Source organism: Cuculus canorus, chromosome 14, assembly GCF_017976375.1.
Source record: "Cuculus canorus isolate bCucCan1 chromosome 14, bCucCan1.pri, whole genome shotgun sequence".
Classification (NCBI taxonomy): domain Eukaryota; kingdom Metazoa; phylum Chordata; class Aves; order Cuculiformes; family Cuculidae; genus Cuculus; species Cuculus canorus.
Window position 1 is genome coordinate 16,902,744 of NC_071414.1, and position 18,532 is coordinate 16,921,275.

General features: G+C 44.8%; 1 long non-coding RNA gene across 7 annotated transcripts in view; it reads right to left on the bottom strand.

The window, feature by feature from the left end:
• LOC128853599 (uncharacterized) overlaps positions 1-18,532 on the bottom strand; it is a 37,218-nt gene that overhangs the window by 1,720 nt on the left and 16,966 nt on the right. For 5 of the 7 annotated variants that reach the window (XR_008452228.1, XR_008452230.1, XR_008452224.1 and 2 more), the window contains one exon: positions 8,995-18,334. This is a non-coding gene — a long non-coding RNA (uncharacterized LOC128853599). Of the gene's footprint in view, positions 1-8,994; positions 18,335-18,532 lie in introns of those variants that run through there. The other 2 variants (XR_008452226.1, XR_008452227.1) reach the window with 2 other exon arrangements.

Consider the following 18,532-nt stretch of genomic DNA (forward strand, 5'->3'; position numbering starts at 1 on the left):
AGGACATTATGTTGGGTGACAATGGAAACCAAAGCATAATCACTGGTGATTTGCGTACTGTCATTAACTTGCTATTCAAAACGGACCAGAGACAACTGAGAGATACACACCCTCCAGAGCCAAAAGGCAACAAATACAAGGGCCTTTTCCTGCTTGCAGGTGCAGATAAATCAACTGTGGATTTGTGTGTGTGCAAAATTTGTCACGGTGCCTTTTGCACAAAGTTGTATAGACCTATCTGAAATATTTTAAGCATAATCCCATTGTAGAAGCTTACACAGGCAAAGAAAGTACTAGAAATACCATATTGATACAACAGAAAATATTCTATCAGTTATTCAGTGAATATTTGAAGTTACACCTAATGTTTGGACCGGTTCACAGCTTATTACGCACTATCTAAAAAGCTGCATGAGGTGCTTATTGACTCATGGAGATGTGGGGAAATACGGGAGAATGGTGTGGAAGTGCTCATTAAAGTGTTTAGCACACGCACCTATTGTGCTTGTTTTCCTTCTATTGTCTCTTGGGCAAGCCAGGAGGCTGGGCTGTTCTGGGAGAGAGGATGTTTGAAGTCAACATCAAAAATATTTTCCTGGGAAGTGGATACTGCGTCTATAAACAAAAGTACTCTCAAATCGGAAGCCAAATGTCCTCATTGCCTGTTTAACATCACTGCTACGGCTTCCACCATCCCTCTGAATTCATCCCACAGAGGATAAGCCTCACATCTTACTTGCTGTGGATGGGCTTCGCTTTGCATTAGGGATGCTGAATACCAATTCCTCTCTACCTTCTCCATACAACTCCCTTTTTGTGCTCTATATTCTAGGCCAACATTGTCTTTATTCAGAATTAACTACTCTGCAATTCTCACATCATCTCAGAAGAAAAAGACAAAGACATAGACATCAGAATGTCTTGCTCAGAGCAACCATCACCGTAAAAAAACCCTGGTTGACTCTCAGTTTCTTTTTGACTGTGCTCATGACCCGTAGCCTGACCATGGTTCCAAAAATGGTGCCCTGCATTCTCCTTTTTTTCTGCAGTGTTACTATGATCATCCTTCTCCCTGTGCTCCTGGCTCGTTTGTACTCTTTATAGCAGTTCTTTACACTGTAAGCTCCTATGAACCCTAACTACCCACGTTCGTGAATCCCCTTCAAATCAGTCTTGCTGGTGTTATCATTCTATCATGCTGCATTATATTTCCATTACTATAGCTTCAGATGTTACTTTAATCCCATTAAGTGCTAACAAAATCGTTTGTGAAGGCACTTGCAATTAGGTAAATAATTATAAACACATTTATAATAATTGACCTAGGACGCAGAGCATTAGGTTCCTCATGAAAGGCTCATTTCTAGGCAGGTGGGTCTCAACAGCACTAGGTGCCTTCTCACTGTAGAAGGAGAGGGTGATTAGAGATAGATACCTTTGAAGAATGATTCCAGCTGTACTCGAAGCCAGACTCATTTTCCTCCAACCTCATTGAACGCTGAATACAGTCAGCACAGAGAGCAGCTCCTGCACTGCTGACCCCTTGTACTTGTACAGCCCTGTGATGTATTTTTCTAGAGCAGGGTCCCACAGAACAGAATGTTCCTGGCTACCATCTGCTGTATTGGGCAAAGCATCAACAGCATCCATTGGAGAGGTTGTTGATAAAAATTATGCACATGGCAGCACTGAGACTGGCAGCACTGGAAGAGAAAACCAGCAAATATTCCATTTGGAATAGCAAGGCAAAAGCATATGAGAAGTGCAACGAGCAGCCCCAGCAGCATTTCACTTTTTTCTCAACTGCTTTGTAACACCATGCAAAACATCTTTCAGCAACCCTGACAGAAACTATTCCCTAATCTGCCTGCTGAGCAAACCAGAGACACTCACCAGCACCGGGAAACCCACTGGAATCAGCTGCCCTCTACTTCCCAAACAGATCACGTGCTGTTTACAGGTATTGCAGTAGCGTGCTGTTTGTAAACACTAGCTCAAACACCTTAAAAGCATCAACATTTTATCAGACTCCTCCGCAAGAGACTTGCCTGGAAGAATTAAAGCAGTTATTTACATGTTTTCCTTCCACCCCAACGTTAGGGCTGTTTGCTGTCACCTGGAGATGCAGGAACCAGAAGAACCCTTCTCCCACCCTTCATGTTAGCTCAACCCAGGTGGTATCAGTCATTAATTGTACCAATAAGGGTCGTTTAAATAAACCAGGTGATTTTCTACAGAAATAATAGCCCTTATGTAGTTTTGACAGCTTTGGCTATGACATTGGTTCTCATCAGCTGAGGAGTTGTAGCAACGATCAAGTAGAGATGGTTTCTGCAGCTGTTTCAACAAGATCACAGCAGAGCTCCTGGCTATGCCCTTGAAGTGTTTCTCTCATTGAACATTCAAAAGCTGAAGGGCTTACACACACTCTTTGCCCATATTTCATTCCAGCTGACCCAATAACATACAAAAGGAACTGATTTGCCTTTTGAGCGCCAGATTTTGCAACTAAGGCAATATGCAAATGTGTTTCATTTCTCAGTGGATCTGGTGGTAAGCGAGCAGCATCAGCTGGGAAGGACTCACCAGGAGTGTCCAAATGTGCTTAATACGAATTCTCTGTGAGGAATTGGCAGCTTCGGCGATTCATACTCGTTAATCTACTTAGCTGAATGGCTGTAAGCTTGGCTCATCTTTTAAGACTTACTATAAGCTACCAAACAACCCTGCCTGATTAGTTCTAGTCATTCCAGCACAACTTTTTGAGTCAGAAGAAATTAGATTGTCTATTGCAGAAAATATTTCCGCTTCGTAGGACTAATGCTCGTATGCAAAGAATAGCCAAAACCTGAGATAAACCTTTATGATAAAGATAAACCTCAGGCACCTTCAGAGCTACATGGGTTTGTTTTCTTTAAGGAAAATACACCAGTGTTTTATAAATATGAGCTTTATCGCAGCAGAACAAAATGTTCACATCTTTAATTAAGAATGCTTATATAGTCTGTGGCTCACCCTGGATGTTCACCTTGCTTGTGATTCGCACCCTAGACCTTTCACACACCATTTCTCCAGGTGATTGCAGCCTGTTTGCCAAAGAAAATGTAAAAGTCTCCTCGAGATAGGCAACAAAATTCCGTCAGGTATATAGGTAAAACTTTCACAACAGCACTGATACTGCTTTCCAGTGAGAGCTGTGCCTTTCCTTTTTGCTGAGCTGTTTGCACTGCAAACAAAAGCACAGAGCAGCTCTTCAGTGAAACTGCTCTTGCTTTGCAGCATTTCACACTCCCACATCCAGTCTCCCTTCAGTGTGCATTTCCCCGCTACAGATGCGAGGCAGCAGACATGGGGAGACTCAGGAACGCAGAGCAGACGCCGCGCCTCATCCCCTATCCCACCAGAGCGAACGAGTGGCTCGGCTTCAATCCCATTCCAACCTGCCTGCAGACTTTGAGCCTGGCACTTTCAACAGTGAAAGGTGAAGACAACAGCTCTTCATTCACTGTTTTAGTCATCACGGCGGAAATCATTTCCGTCTCCGTGTACCTGCCGGGAATAGCTACAGGAACATGCTGGCAGCATCCTGTTTTCTCCAAAAGAGAACTGCCCCACAAGAGCTTTCCTATATTAACTCACTCCTTTGCTATCCAAAGTGTCTGCCTCTCGTTGCTGTCTTCAAGAAGCATTCTGGACACACGGAGGGGCCCTGGGCTTTCCTGACGGCAGCAGGGCATGGTGCTCAGCGACACTTATTTCTGCTACTTGCTGATTGCCACGCACATCTCTGCTTTCAAACTCCCGTGGTTTATAGGATGCGTGTGTGCGGCTACAGAGAGGATGCCCTGCTCTCACATGGGGTGAACACTGGAATTGTTCTTTCCCCTCTCTTGCCTCTCCCACTGTCTGTCCCACAAATCATAAACTGCTCTCCTGTGGCAACCGTTATCTCACCGTGCAGCCCCCAAACTTGCAAAAGCCCACAGAGGAACGCAATTGGATAATGAGTAGCTTAAATGCTCTAACACACACTTAAATGCAGAAGCTGCTGTTGCTAATAGAAACAGATGCTCTGTTTCTATATAGGCAGTTTCCTTGGCAACTGATGCCAAGACAGGGCCTGATGCTGCACGGTGCTGGCTGCTCAATGGGAGCAGAGAACACGTAGGAGGGGCTGAGCATCATTCCATAAACACCCTAATAAAAATAGACAGAGTCTGCAACTGTTTCAAAAGTGGATTTTGATTTCCCTATAGTGCGAAATAGTCACCAGAGGGAAGGAAACATCCCTCCATCAATAGGACATTTGAGCAAATGCTCTAATGTGACAATACTCACTGCTTTGCAGTACACAGGCAGTGTGTACACACCTTAATTTCACATTTGAATATATCATGGTGACTCTGTGCTACTGTTGGCCATTAGCTTCAACAGCAAAAAGTAGAAATGCCATGGGAATTAAATACTATTAAGGAATTTATCTGAGCGTTTATCAACTGGCAAATGAGCCACACAGCTGAGACTCTCTCCCCGCCCATACTCACCTGGGAGTCTCGAGGAATCCCTGAGGGCTTTTCTACAGCTCTGGAAAACTATGGAAACTCATTCAGTTGTGACATGAATGCATTCACAACGCAAGATTCCCTGAGCACAACAGTCCCAGATGTTTCAGGAACAAAAATGAGTAGGTGGAAGGCATGACATATCCTGCCATTTCAGGGCTGTGGGTCCCAAACCCAAACCCGCACCTGGTTACAGGATCTCCAGCCATCCAATCACCTGAGCATGCCAAGACCTACTCTCTCCTAGGGCATCTTCTGCCCATCTCCAGGGAGGAGACAGCTGTCCACACTGCCTCAGTCTGGCAGCCACTGCCTGCACTCACCAGGTCACGCAATGCACAGTCCCATGTCCATCCAATCAACTGGAACATCCTGCTCTGGGTTAGCACAGCTGTCCAGAGACCCTGCGGTTGAGGGGAAATCAAGGCTCACCCCCCACTGCTTGACTGGCCCTCCCAGCCCGCAGCAGGCACGAGGGTTGCAGGAGCCTGAGACTCATCCAGAAAAAAACGGGAGACATGGAGACTTCAACAAAGAGGTTGTCTTCTAACTGCTCACGAGGACTAGGGCTGCTGCTTTTCCTCCCATCATGGAAGAGGACACACAACTAATTAAGCTCTTAACAACTGTTCTCAACTCCTATTTAGTTTTGAAGTCTACTGTTTCCATTCACAAGCACTTGGATGCTGAAAAGTTCTCCTAATTTTCCAGTAAGGCCAGATCATCTAAAAAACATATTTTATCTCGGCCTACAGTCCTTGCACTGCCTGAATGTTGTCTCGTCTTGACGACTTTTGACAGGTTATTGGACAACACAAAATCAAAAATGATGATATTGGCACTTAATCTGGTCTGAATGTTAATTTCTCCTCTGATTTCTATAGGTGACTATCAACTAATAAGAAAAACTGATTTTATTGTGTTGCTTTTATTTTCTCTCTCTAGAGATGGTGTGAAGAGCTACTACATTTTCCTCCCTCTGTGCTCAGATCTTCCTGACACCTCCTTAAAATACAGCCACTCCTTATCCTGCTGGAAACTAAACAGAGTGCAGAAACTATGGCTAAATGCAGGCGTGTCTCTCCTGCAGCCATGGGAGAAGGTCCTTGCAGGATGAACAGCCACCACAAAAACTCACCTCCTTGGCAGGGGAAGGTCTGTGCGTTTGGGGTCAGAGCACTCCCCTGATGTGTTCCTCCCAAGTCCCAGAAGAAAGATGTGTTTACGTGATGCCTGCAGCCAGACAACTACAGTGGGACAAGAGCAGCACGCGCTGCAGCACGCCCTGCGCTCTGCCTCTGTGCTCAGTGTACACAGTCCATTGCCAGTTTGCTGGCCAGACAGAAGTCTCCAAGCTTGCTGTTCAGCTGGATACCTCCTTCCGTTGACTGGCAAGAGACTCAGGAGGAGATCTTACCTGTGAAATCTCTACCTGTGGCCTCTCTGAAGGCTGCTGTGAGAGGCAGGGAGACACTGGGGGCCATGGGACACCTCACCATGACCAGAGCTGGAGGATACCTCGAGAGGTTGTCTCCCTCATCTCCACCCCAAAGAGCAACAACCACACCAATGTTACTCCTGGCAAACAATTCTCCAGGCTGTCCTTAGATATCCTGGTGACAATGTCTCCAGACCCACTTCCCCGGGTTCATATTTATGCCTTCACCCCCCTAGTCACTCAGCTGTCTTTTGCCACCCTCCCTCCCAATCAATCACGTTTTGTCTGTCTTCTTTGGTTTTGTTCTGCTCCTTTTTCTGTTCTCTCCTTGTCTGTTCTTTCTCTAATTCCTGACATTGATTTGTTTCTCTTCCAGCTTTGGGACTCAGCTGAGCTTTTTGACACCTTTTGTTCCTTCTCATTATTCTTTTCCTTTCCCCCATCCCAGATCCTCCTCATGTCGGTCTCAAGAACAGACCAGGATGTGGAAGGCAATCAGCTCTGAAAGCCTTTCTGCATTGTATTTTCCCTCCTGGAAAGAGTCCCAAAACCAAATAATAAATGTTTATTTTAATTAGTGAGCGACCACTGACCTAGTATTAACATCACCTTCTGCTGACAGGATGCACTTAACTGACTGCTGATTTGCTCAGTCAATGGGGCTGCTGAATTCGTTCATTAATTCCAGCCAAGGAAAAAAAGTCACACAACAGACTTGGCTCAGCACATAAACAGCAACCATAATTATGGCAGCACATCTGTAGTTAAGGTTAAGCCGGTTTGCTTCCGCAACCTGTGATTTTCCAGGCTTCTAACATGGCAATAATGGGACCTGCTGAACCAAAACCTCCTCACTTTACTCCTCAGCGAGTCTCTCTCATCTGCAGCAGCACTCCAGAGAGGCAGGAATGCACTTTTAAGCCAAATGAACTAGCAATTAAGGTAACTTCCAACCCACGGTGTTAGTCTTCTCATCAGACAACTGCAGTGAAGCAGGGCGCTTGACCCCTCGCCCTGTGTGCAGGCACATTGCTGAGACTTATGGAAGTCTTTCCCAGCCTCCATGGAGGCTCCATCTCAGACTTCCTCAGTGGACAAAAAGCAAATATGACCCAACCTGAAGTTTCTCTGACTCCCTGGAGCAGGACAACTCACTTGTTTCATCTTTGCAAGCACCTCCTCTTAGTACCAGTAATTCCTTGGTTTCCCTCTGAAGGTTTTTAGATCGCTTGGGAGGGGAATTTTTTACCATTGCCGTTCAACATATCCATAGTTGACCTTTGTCATATCACATTACCTGTGCTTTTGTGTCCTCCTAGCAGTGGGTAGGCTTCCATCAGAGGCGCTGAGCAAGTCCCTGGCATTCATGAGATCTCCATCCAGCCCTTCAATGTCTCTGGCTCTGAGAGGATGGGCAAAACAGTATTCATCGATTGTGTCTATTCCAAGACGCAGCCTTAGGCTCGGGAAAGCAGATAGACCTGCTTTGCTGCAAGGCACCGTGTGCTACAGCTGCCAAAACCTCCTAGGGGAGATGACCCCTGCAGACTTACCTTCTGCCTTAGCCAAGACCTGCAGAGGTGCTGAGGTGAGCGCTGGTAACGAAGCCAACCCGCCCCAGGTGGTGGGGACCCTGTTCCTTGTAGCCACCTCTGGGACGAGCTGGGTTTCCTTGTGAATCATCACTAAACCTGCACCGCGTTACCCCAGGTAGTCATCCTGGCCAAACACCTCCAAATTATACCCCTCAGAACAGTTTTTCCAGACGGCCTTTGCAACACACCCACTTGTAAAACAGGTGATGCTGCTGCTTTTGATGGAACTGCTGCAAGCTCGCACCCTGCTCCAGCAACCGCTCAAAGACAGGAAAGTTTTTAACCTGTCTACTGAGCTGTTGAAGGCAGACTTAAACAAATACGCCTTTTATTTTTACTTTCTGAGTTTCTTTTAAATTACAAACTCCTTGCCTCCTGGTTCACCGTTCGTATTTCTCCTTGTTTAAGACAAGAAGCCTGGATCTGAGACATCAAGTTAGCCTTTTGCTGGCTGACACATCCCTCCGGACTGAGACAGGCCCACTTGCTAAATTCCTATTGTCTCGCAATAGCAGATATAGTTTTATTTGTTATTCAGAAGTTGTATTTGAGTATCAGTGCTACTGAAGGAGAGCAAAGGTGTTTAGTTGAATAACTATTGTAAAAAGTTTGTCCCAATGGGCAGTTCTCAAAATCAATACGACGGCATCAAGTCCTAAATTTCTATAAAAAATTAATCCTTTGAAACAACCCAACATCTCATCCATTTGCTGGGTGTATCTAAGAGCCAGCTAATGCATCAATAATTACACATTCGAAAGAAACAACTGCTGTTTGTCACTCTGGAGCATCATCAGAGAAAAATTTGCAGTCACTCAGCTACACCCCCCAAAAAATAAGGAGGAAGAGTCCCAAGGGCTGTGTTTGCAGCTCGCCTTTCTCCCAGCAAGTCACCAGGTAACTCTCAGAGCCAGCAGCCATCAAGCTGAAACTTATGCTTCTGACAAGCTGCTTGGTAAAGGTCAGCCACTTAGTAATGAAGCCATATACATCACCAGTGCAAAGACAATACAAATGACAGGCAGTTCTGGGAAACAGCAGTCCCTGAGCAGCACATGCCACACTATCTGTCAGCAGTGGCCCCTATTTTTAATTTAACCCATGCCCTTAGCGAAGAAAATCAGAATAAATCATGGAGATGGGATGGGAAGTCATCTGTCCATTTTTCTTCTGCTCGGTATCAGACCAAAATCATATTTGAGGCTTTCTAGGAAGAGGTTCAGACTGCAATTCATTCACTTCGTGCGCCGCATCACACAGCAGGCACGCAGCCTCACGTGCTGCTATCACCACACGGACACGGTGCGGGCTGAGCTGCCACCTCGTCCTGGAAACAGGGACACACAGCCGGGGTTGTCCCCTTTCCTCTCCACACTGGTGTCTCTAATGTCCAATTTCAGTCACTTCTTGCCTGTGTCTTATTGAGAAGAGAGCGGCTCTTCATTCCTTAAAAGCCAGAAGAAATCCCTCTTAAAAGAAAATGCCATGAGGACACATGACAACACATCCCTGAGGATGCCATGGACTGTCCCACCGGGCTGGGCACAGGGACCACCTTGCAGCAGGTACTGGGGATGGCTGTCTGTGGCTCTGATGGACCTGTGAAGATCTTACATGGACCAAGCATTGCTCCGTGAATTATCTTTCTCCTGATAAACATATATATAGTGTATATATACACACATATGCATACATACATATACATAAATACAGACATACTGTATAAATTAAATCACAGCATTGGACCTGCGGGTGTGTTACTGATTACCTGGAACAATGAAACAAGGCTGCAATTCTTTTTTTCCCCTACAGGAGAATGGTATTTAACAGAATTACAATTTAAATGTTATTTATAGGGTAACCTTCTCTCCAAAACCTCTTACAGCAGAAATAAATTAGAGCTTATCCATCATGAGCAAATGCTGCCATTCCTGTCTCCTCTGTTGCAGTTTCGTACCAGACTAGGCAACTTTCCTGGATTTCACCAAGCACCTGGAGCTGATCTGAGCTCGCCCGCCTTTGGCCGCGCTGGGCTGTGTGGTAACGCACTCCACCTGCACAAGCAATCCAGATGAAGTCAGCACAACATTAGGGTAATGCAGAGCTGCCCGATGCAGATAATCAGAGACAGATCCCCCGGGCTTGTCTCCACTGATAATTCATGGCAAAACATCCAGGATGTGAATTATCAACGCCACAAGCATTGAGTCCTTCTGCTCCCTACTAAAATTAATTTCCCTCCGTTCAGCCCAACCCAGTTCCGAAACTGAACGGAGCTCAGTTACATGAAAGTGATTTCAGAGCAGAGCAAAGGTGTTGCAGTGGAAATGAGTGCACAAAGCTGCAACTCAGCTGTATCAGCTCTGCCTGCTCTTTCAGACATTCCAGATGGGTCTTTGGACATATTTCCATTTGAAGGTAGGAGAGTCATCCTCCTTCACGTCCTACCCACTATCTTACTTTAAATAACGAATCACACATTTTACTTTTTTCTCTTTTTCCCTTAAGAAGGTGAAAACGCAGATCAAGCTTTTCTAGTCCTCCAAAGCTCCAGACTTCTGCGACAGCAGCAGCCAATAACCTCTGGTGCTATTAAATATTATTTTATCATTGCTAAGAGTCGTTTATCATAGAGGAATGATACTCTCTGATTTCTTATAATATTCCCCATGGTGATAAACCTTGGTTTGTCTCTAATTACAATCTTCCTTCTGACATTCAGAAATAAGGGAAATATTCCTCTCTGAAATTTCAGGCTTAACTGGAGGTCACAGCCAGGATGTCTGTGAACCCCAGAGGAGGTGAGAAAACAGTGCATTGCACTGGGTCTGTTTTTGTCAGAGAAAAATTACTTTATACACTTTTATAACAGAACAGGAGACCCTGGAAATTATTTCTGTGTGAAAAATGACAGAAAGCAAAGCGGCAAACAGAAATGCCCCACAGCTGATGGCACATCACCAGTGCAGCGTGCACAACGTCCTTCAGCCGACAGCGGTTTCATTAGCAGCCGAGAGTGCTACATTTGCTCCAAGGTGCCTAAGAGATGCCAAGGTGACAGCTCTTCAGTCGCTTTATTGGGCCTGTTAGCAAGGAATCAATTAGCACTCAGAATATTTAAGTAATGTGTAACTGTGTGGTCAAACACCCCAAAGCCACAACTCACTGCAGATGCTCGACCAGCGGTTCATCTGTTTTAAGCGAGGAGTCAGAGACAACAATAAACAAGGACTATTTGGGCAAACTGCGTGAGAGGTTGCTCCAGAATGCAGGTGGAACCATTAAATCTGGTTTATCCCATAGAAGAGGGATTTGCTATGGGGCAGTTCAACCGTCCTCCAGCCGCCAGGAGCCACATTACCCTGCAAACCTCACACTGTTTAAGGTTCTTCCCTGGTATCAAAACCCCTCTCTGGAGTTAGGGGGAGAGAGAGTTCTGGGGCAACCCTGTCAGTAAATTGCCTTATGCAGGCTGCAAATTAATTCCTAACATTAAAGCGGAAAAATACGAAAACTCAAGAGGAAACAGAAGGTAGGAAATCTAGGAAAATGATTGCCCACTTGGCCAGGCTTGAAGCAGCAGATTGTGTGGCAGCCTTATTCAAGAACACAAATCTGCAAGTACCCAAGACTCTTCTCATGTAACTGGTAAAATAATCAATATCTACCCACTTGTGAAATTTAGTGAAAATAATGAACTGGTGAATATTTATAGCAAAAGCCATGGCACATTAAGTATTCCCAAGTACTTATGTATAAGCATCGCTTTCTTTAATACAGCTTTAGAGGAAACGCTTTAAGAAGCTTTATCAGCATAAAACATATTTCGAAATTCATGTAAATTAATAATTGTCATAGCAAAGTCAAAGCCATCTGTGTGGAATGACTTAACCCTGCCGGACAGTATTTTTCACCAGCTAAAATTGTTAAGCTGCCGGTTGAGAGAGGAAAATTCTCCTCTACTCTCAAATGTAATGAAACAAAGGAGAATACTTCTCCAGCTGATGGGGACTATATGGAAATAAATGGATTAGGACAAGTTCTACAGAATAAGTGTCATTCTTCAAAATAAAACCAATTAATCCTGACTAACTGGGGAAACTGAGTCAGAGCAATTCCCTTCTGAATGAAATAAGCACAGGGTTTTAGTCTGGCCTCAGCCTTTATCTCTTGAGTGAGCGTTTTCTTTGGGCCAGGCCCTGTGGGGCTGGCATGAATTTCCAATCAAAGTCTTTTACCCTGAAATATTTACCCAGTTCTCTCACCCATTCAGTGGCTGACTCCAGTGTATATTTTAGCATACAAACAGTAAAGCCTCAGGCTCAGATTTTCCTCCAGGAGATTGTAGTGAGGAGTCCCTGCAAGGGCAGCATAGTCTTGCACAGCTACGCATTCCTGAATTTGTTCAATTAAGTGTATGAATTAAACATAAATTTATGCATGGAGGAGCATGACAAGGCTTTGTGCCATTTAATTTATACCCTGAAATTTGTTAAGCTTTATATCTCACTCTGCCATTCTTGCAGAGAGTACCCAACCCCCGCTTACCACAGCAGATGAATTTAGAAAGAACTTCCTCCATCTTGGGCATCTCTGGGCAATTTTGTGCTTTATAGAGCTATTTGAGGGAGTTAAGGGCACATCAGGCTTGGGATGCATCCCTCTGTATCTATGAGCCAGCTCCTGGTAGCAATCAATCCTTCACAGAGAATTTACTTTCCTGCTATAATCAAATACATCCCCATTAAAGCCTAGCAAATGATGCTCCCTGCCAGCTAATCCAAACAATTTTTCCTTTAAACCAACTACATGCCTTCAAGCTTCCTCCTACCAAGGGCTGCAAACAAAAGTCTCTTCTTTATCCTAAATTCAGTTTAACCTCCTTGGGGCTCGTTTCTTGCACATCTTGTATTCTTCGCTGAGACCTGGGACGTTGGCTGTTTACCCTGTTACATTAACTGGGTCCTTCTCCATTCCCTCTTTAAAGGAATCTGTGACTTTCTACTGGAGGATAACCCTCGGGTGGGCTGGGCTGACTGCAGTCTCCTCCTGACCATCGCTGCATGTTGACTTCTGCTTCTCCCTAAGTCTCAGGCTGCCCATGTATTATACAAGGCTTCATGGAGCTGTTTGATCACAAGACTTTGCCTGAATCCTTCTCTGTTCTGGCATTTATCACCTGCTGAATTTTCGGGTTCTTCCTTGGAAGAAGCCACGATGTCAAAGCAAAAGTGGTCACAGAGGCTTGTCAAGTTTTAAATGAAAGCCACAAGCACCGCTAAACCACATAGGATTTGTCTCTGAGTTAGAACGGATGAAGATTTGTAGCCCACCAAAATCTAACATCAAATAAAGCCTCCAGCCTCTCTATACAAATAAAACCAATCATTCCACCTCAACAAACAGAAACACCTATACCTCCCAAGGTTGTCTTTGCAATGCACTCAGCCCGCAGCCTTTTCTACCTTATACATATATAATATGCTCTTGTTACAAAGCTGTGAACTCCAAGAAACAGCCTGTCTGTCCACTGGTCACTGTCGTCTGCACCCTCCAACACAGAACCGATGATGTAATTTTTCATCGAGATACTCCTTACTCTCCATCATAAACTCCTTGGGGCAGGGAATGTTTTTTTTCCCCCTCTTTGCACGTTGGACCTGACGGTGCAGAGGCCAGATTTGCATAAGCAGCATGTAATAGGATTTACGGCATAATGTAGTATAATGAGTGATAACAAGCAGAGTGGTAAATGGTGTCATTTAGTGCACACTATCCCTGCGGTTCCCTACCCTCAGCTTTTTATTGCACAGACTTGCCCTCACAGTTTCTCACTAATTTAAAAGTCTCTATCATTATGCCTGTCTGGATGTCTGTTAAACGCTTTTCTGCTGCAACTCCTCTTTTCCTGTCCCTCTTTCTCAGCCTGCTCCAGGGAGTTGGAGACTACATTCCTGTTTATCGCTTTTTAAATTTTATTTTTCTTTTCTTTTTTTGTTGCCTTCTCTCTTTTATTTTTTACAGGTTTTTTTTGCTGCCTCGCATTCCAGCTTTATAAGCCACACGGACAGTGAAGTGCTTCTGAAGGCCAACACATGATATGTAACTGCAGAGAGGCAGAATACCCCCACAACCAGAGATGATCCTCGCAACATCACGTTCCAAGGTTGTCATCTTGGGTTTTATCTCACGTTGCTCAGTCATCTTGACCTTCACCTCCTGCCTCTTCCATCTTCAGCCCCCATATTTCAAAACAAACAGCAGGAGATAAGACAAAGCTGCTTGCTTATATTTCTATTAATCATCTCCTCGTCCCATCTGCCGCCTCTCTTTTTTCAGTCTGGCCCACCCAGCTCCCACATTTACAGCACTCACAACGCAGGAGAGTTAATTGAATCCGATCTCTCAGCAAAATCTCTAGCATCTGCTGTTCCGTATTTGGTTCCCAACAAAGACTGCTCAGTCCCAGCCTCATCTCCCTTGTTTGTACCATGATTCCCATTAGACCAAATGAAGAGCATAATTAATTAATTGGTACCCAAACTTGAGATTTCCACACGTATTGTTAGAAATAACCAAAATAGCTCTGCTGTATGTTTAAATATCTTTTGACTATGTCTTCTTGTTACATTTATTATTTGCCCGGTAGCCCCAGCTCACCCTGGGGTCTCATCACTGCAGGCCAGAAGTAGGTGAGAGCTGCAGGTGAATCAGTGGAGGGAAGGAGAACAAAACATGGAAAGACAGGCAAAACTTCTCCACGGGCTATGCCATGCATTCACTTGAATAACACTCATGAGTGTGGTTTTCTAACAGAAGCTATTAGAATTAAATATAAATATATACAGAAGCAGTGTGTTCACCTCTACCAGACTTAGCTATTTTTTTAATGGTTTCTCAACAATTAGCAGATTTTGAAGAAGAGGTTTTCAAAATGATAAGCACAATATTTGATTTATCACAGATATTGAGGCCAGCGTGTTTACTGGCACAAGAAGGAGCCGTGCTGGAGGCCAGGGCAGGTGAAGGTAGGTCTGAGCACTGTCAGTCGCAGGGGACAAAGTCCCAAAGGCTCAAAACTGCCCTTTTATACTACCTTGTGTTTCCCGAGCTTTTTCCATGTGTCCCCCTCAGGGAATACCTGGTTCTGCATTGCCTCTGTTTGCATTAACCATTCATGGCTTTCAGCAGACAGCAGTGCATGGCACCACTCCCACGGAGACGCATCAGCCCTTTCTGTATCAACATCACTGGTTTGCCAACATCAGCTCGGTGAAACGGTGGGCCCAGGGTATGGAAAACCTGTTATCCACCAACCCAATGCCACTTTTGCTTTCTTTTGGAGGATGGTACCTCAGGCATTCACTTATTTGACATCCATTACCATTTTCCTGGAGCTAAGCTGCTTCAGCTCTGCCCCTAATTTCTTTTTTTTTTCCTCAGTGCAAATCATTTAAATGCATGTGTAGCTCTCAAACAAAGCAACCATTTCTTCCCGCACAGCTAAACTCAGTGCCTTCTGCTGAAGATAATTCATGTGCCTACTGTTTTCAGCAGCAGGGATGTAAAGGGAGAGGGTTGGGGTTTGTTTAATAAAAATATATCTTGTACTGTTTACTGACCAAAGAGTTGTTCGACAGATGCTCCATCCTTAGCTATGTTTAAATTATTCCCCAAGCAAACAATACAAACTGCGCACTTCATCTTACCCAATAAAAAAATAAACAGAACATGCAAAATATATGGTCCTGGTATAAGATCTCATGCAAAGAACACCGATTTCTCCTTTGCTTAAATATTTTCTGCTCAATGTTTGCTCAGTAATTTTTTCTTCCGCTGACTACAACAAATTAAACGTCAAAATCTGTTTATCTTATGAATTTTCAAGACTAATAGTGAGTCTCCTATTTCAGCTTAAATAATGTTGTTGGTGAGATACCTCTTGATGGATTATATATATAAAGCCAGATACAGAGATTTAAAAAGAAAAAAAAACAAAAACAAGAGCAGTTTTCTCCCCCCATTTTTCCTCATTTATCTAAGAGTCATGAATACTGCAAACAGTTCTGTTTCCCTCTATGACTTCTGAGGCTTTGGGGTCCTTTAGAGGGGAAAGCAAAATCTCTGCATGAAATGGATGACAGAAGAGTAGCTTTGCTGCTTTCCTCTCTTCCCCATGACATCCCCTTTGTGTCCAGATTCAGGCACGGCCTCAAGGCAAGAGGGGATCGGTGAGGCTGTGAGTTGGGGGAGATCCCAAGGAACCAAGTGCCCCCCAACCCCTCAGCAGCCCCAGCAGGACCCGAGCTCCCGCAGCATTGGGTGAGTCACAGGCAAGTTGTTCCTGTAAAACCAGGCGATGAAGCCAGTCCAAACCACAGAGTCCCCCTCCCCTTCAACCCGGACCATCCCATGACCCGGCCAGGCCACCCTTGGACAAACCAAACCGTGTGAATTGGCCATTCAGGCCAGCCTTGCAAGTCAGCCCTGTCAAGGAGCACGGATGCTGCTATAAAGACCGATAAAAATCACTTTTCACCTTGAACTTGGAAAGCTGGAGCTGCGTCAGACATACCAGACACCAGATTAAGGAGCAGGACCCAGAGTATCCAAGGAAAGTTCTGACCCACTGTCCACTATGGTCCTTCATCCCATACCAGCCCAAGCTGGGCTCCCTAGGGCTGTCATCGAGCCTGCAACAAGATCCTAGCTAATAATCTTTGCACACACTTACTATTAATGTTTCCCACTAATTAAATTATTTACTAGCACGTTGTACATGGAATAAGCCTCATAAAGGCCTTTCAGATCTCTATAGCCGCTGTATGTTAATTCACATACAAATTATATTATTAAGGATGATGATTATTATTATATTTATTTTATTATTATTATTGTTATTGTTATTATTACTATTGGACTCGATCTGGTGGGTCCTTTCCAACCTGGTGATTCTATGATTCTATAGCAATTTATTTCTCACGAGACATAAAAGGCAGAGGGGGGAAGAGTCAATTTAGAAACATCTTGGCGCCGCTGCCAGAAGCTTCCAATATCTTTCACTGCAAAACCAGAAGTTGGGCTGTTCTCTTGCTTTCTTGAAGCTCAAAAACAAAGCAATATCTAATGTAATTCTCCAAAGGCTGCGAGCCACCATCCATCTTCTGCCAGCAGTTCCTGCTGATTGCCCAGTGCTTGGAGCCCACCCAGGACAATAACATGAGTTTTTGTATTAAGACTTTTGTAACAGGGTCAAGGCCAAGTCCCTGCCTTGCTTTCACTCCTGGCAGACTTATAATTGTCAGCAGCACGGAGCAGAGGGGCAGACGGGAGCCTGTGTGTAGGTAATTCATACGCTGCACCAGGGCTTTGGCCGGGAGGGGTTGATACTGACTTTTTAAATCTGTCTCACCGTGTCACTTGGCACCGAATATATTTAAAGAGAAGTCAAAGAAAAGAACGAAACCTCGGGGAGCTAATGGGTCTGATTCGTGCTGGTGTTTCTCTGGATTTACGCGATTCCTCTCGAAACTCCGTTTCAGAAATGCAGAGAAACGGAATGCAGAGATGAGCAGTAGGAGCAGAGCAACTGCTGTGAACAGGGATGCAGGAACAGTACCGCGGGCCTTGAGGGAAGGAAAGGGTACAGATGGAAAGGGAAGAAAGGAGATAGCCTCAATTTATCAATTACAAATTCAATGACCAGCTTAGCAAAACGAGGAGGGACGAGGGGTAAATAAAGAGAGCTTAGGTTGCTGCTTAGCTCTGCAGTGCTGGAGGAGCCACGCTGCAGGTCAGGCAGGGCTGCGGGGCTTTCAGCAAGGGGCACAGCCACGGAGGGGGGAGGAGATGGCTGAATAGAAGAGAAGCCCTTGAGGAGGAATCAAAAATATAGCTGTTCGTAGAACTGGGATGTTTCTCTGGCTCTTGATGTACACAAACCCTTGCGGTGAGTGAGGACCAGTGCTAGAGACTGCAGTATATGGACCTTCGTGTTTAACAAGCTTTCTGTCTGAAAATAAAAATGCGTCTTTGAAGAGTGAAGGGGCAGGAGGGATTGCACAGACACCTTCCCCAGGAAGGCAAGCACAATAAAAACCACCTGGTTTTCACATCAAGAGAGGCAGAGAATTAACAACTCAAGGATCCTACCGTACACCTGTGGGTACTTCCAAAGCAGCTGAAGACATCCAGCCTGACTTCTCTCTGTAGCCGGGGAGTACTTGTCCTGCCTTTGCAGCAGGGATGAAGAAGCAGTGCACAGAGGTGATTTTTGTGTTTGTCCAAGCATCCTTGATAAATCACTTCTCTGCTGTACTTGGAGGGCTGCGTACTGACACCTCCAGGTACAACCTGCCCAAGTGGCCACTCTTCAAATGAGCCGAAGGCCTGAGGCTGTCAGAGATGGTAACGAAGCTGGCAGCATCCAGACCAGCATCTCCTGAGCCTGGTGATAAATGCTTCTAAAAAGAGTTAGATGGAGGCTCTGTTCAACTCTGCATGTTGCTGACCTGAAGCAGGAGCCAGGGCAGGACAGGAGCCGTGGGAAGTCCTGGAGGCTCCACATTTGACACTGTCCTGGGGGAGCTCACATGGACTTTTGGGCCGACAGATATGTCAGGGGAAATATTTAGCTGTAAAAACACCAAACTGAAGCAAAAAAAAATTAAGCATGTTACCTGAATTGACTCCTCAGGAATGTCTTTATGACCTTTGCAGTAAGGAACCTCTCCAGTTTCCTAAGAAGTTGAAGATAAGGAATTAAACAATACACGGTAAATATAAAACAGTAACTTCCTTGGAGTTAAGGACATTAACCACAATCTAAATAACAACATGGAAATTAGCGTAAGAGAAGCACAGCAACTCCCACATGATCTCTTGGAGCTGCAGGCATAAAAATGTTCCTTTCTTTAAATAGCAGTTTTCCCGAAGTT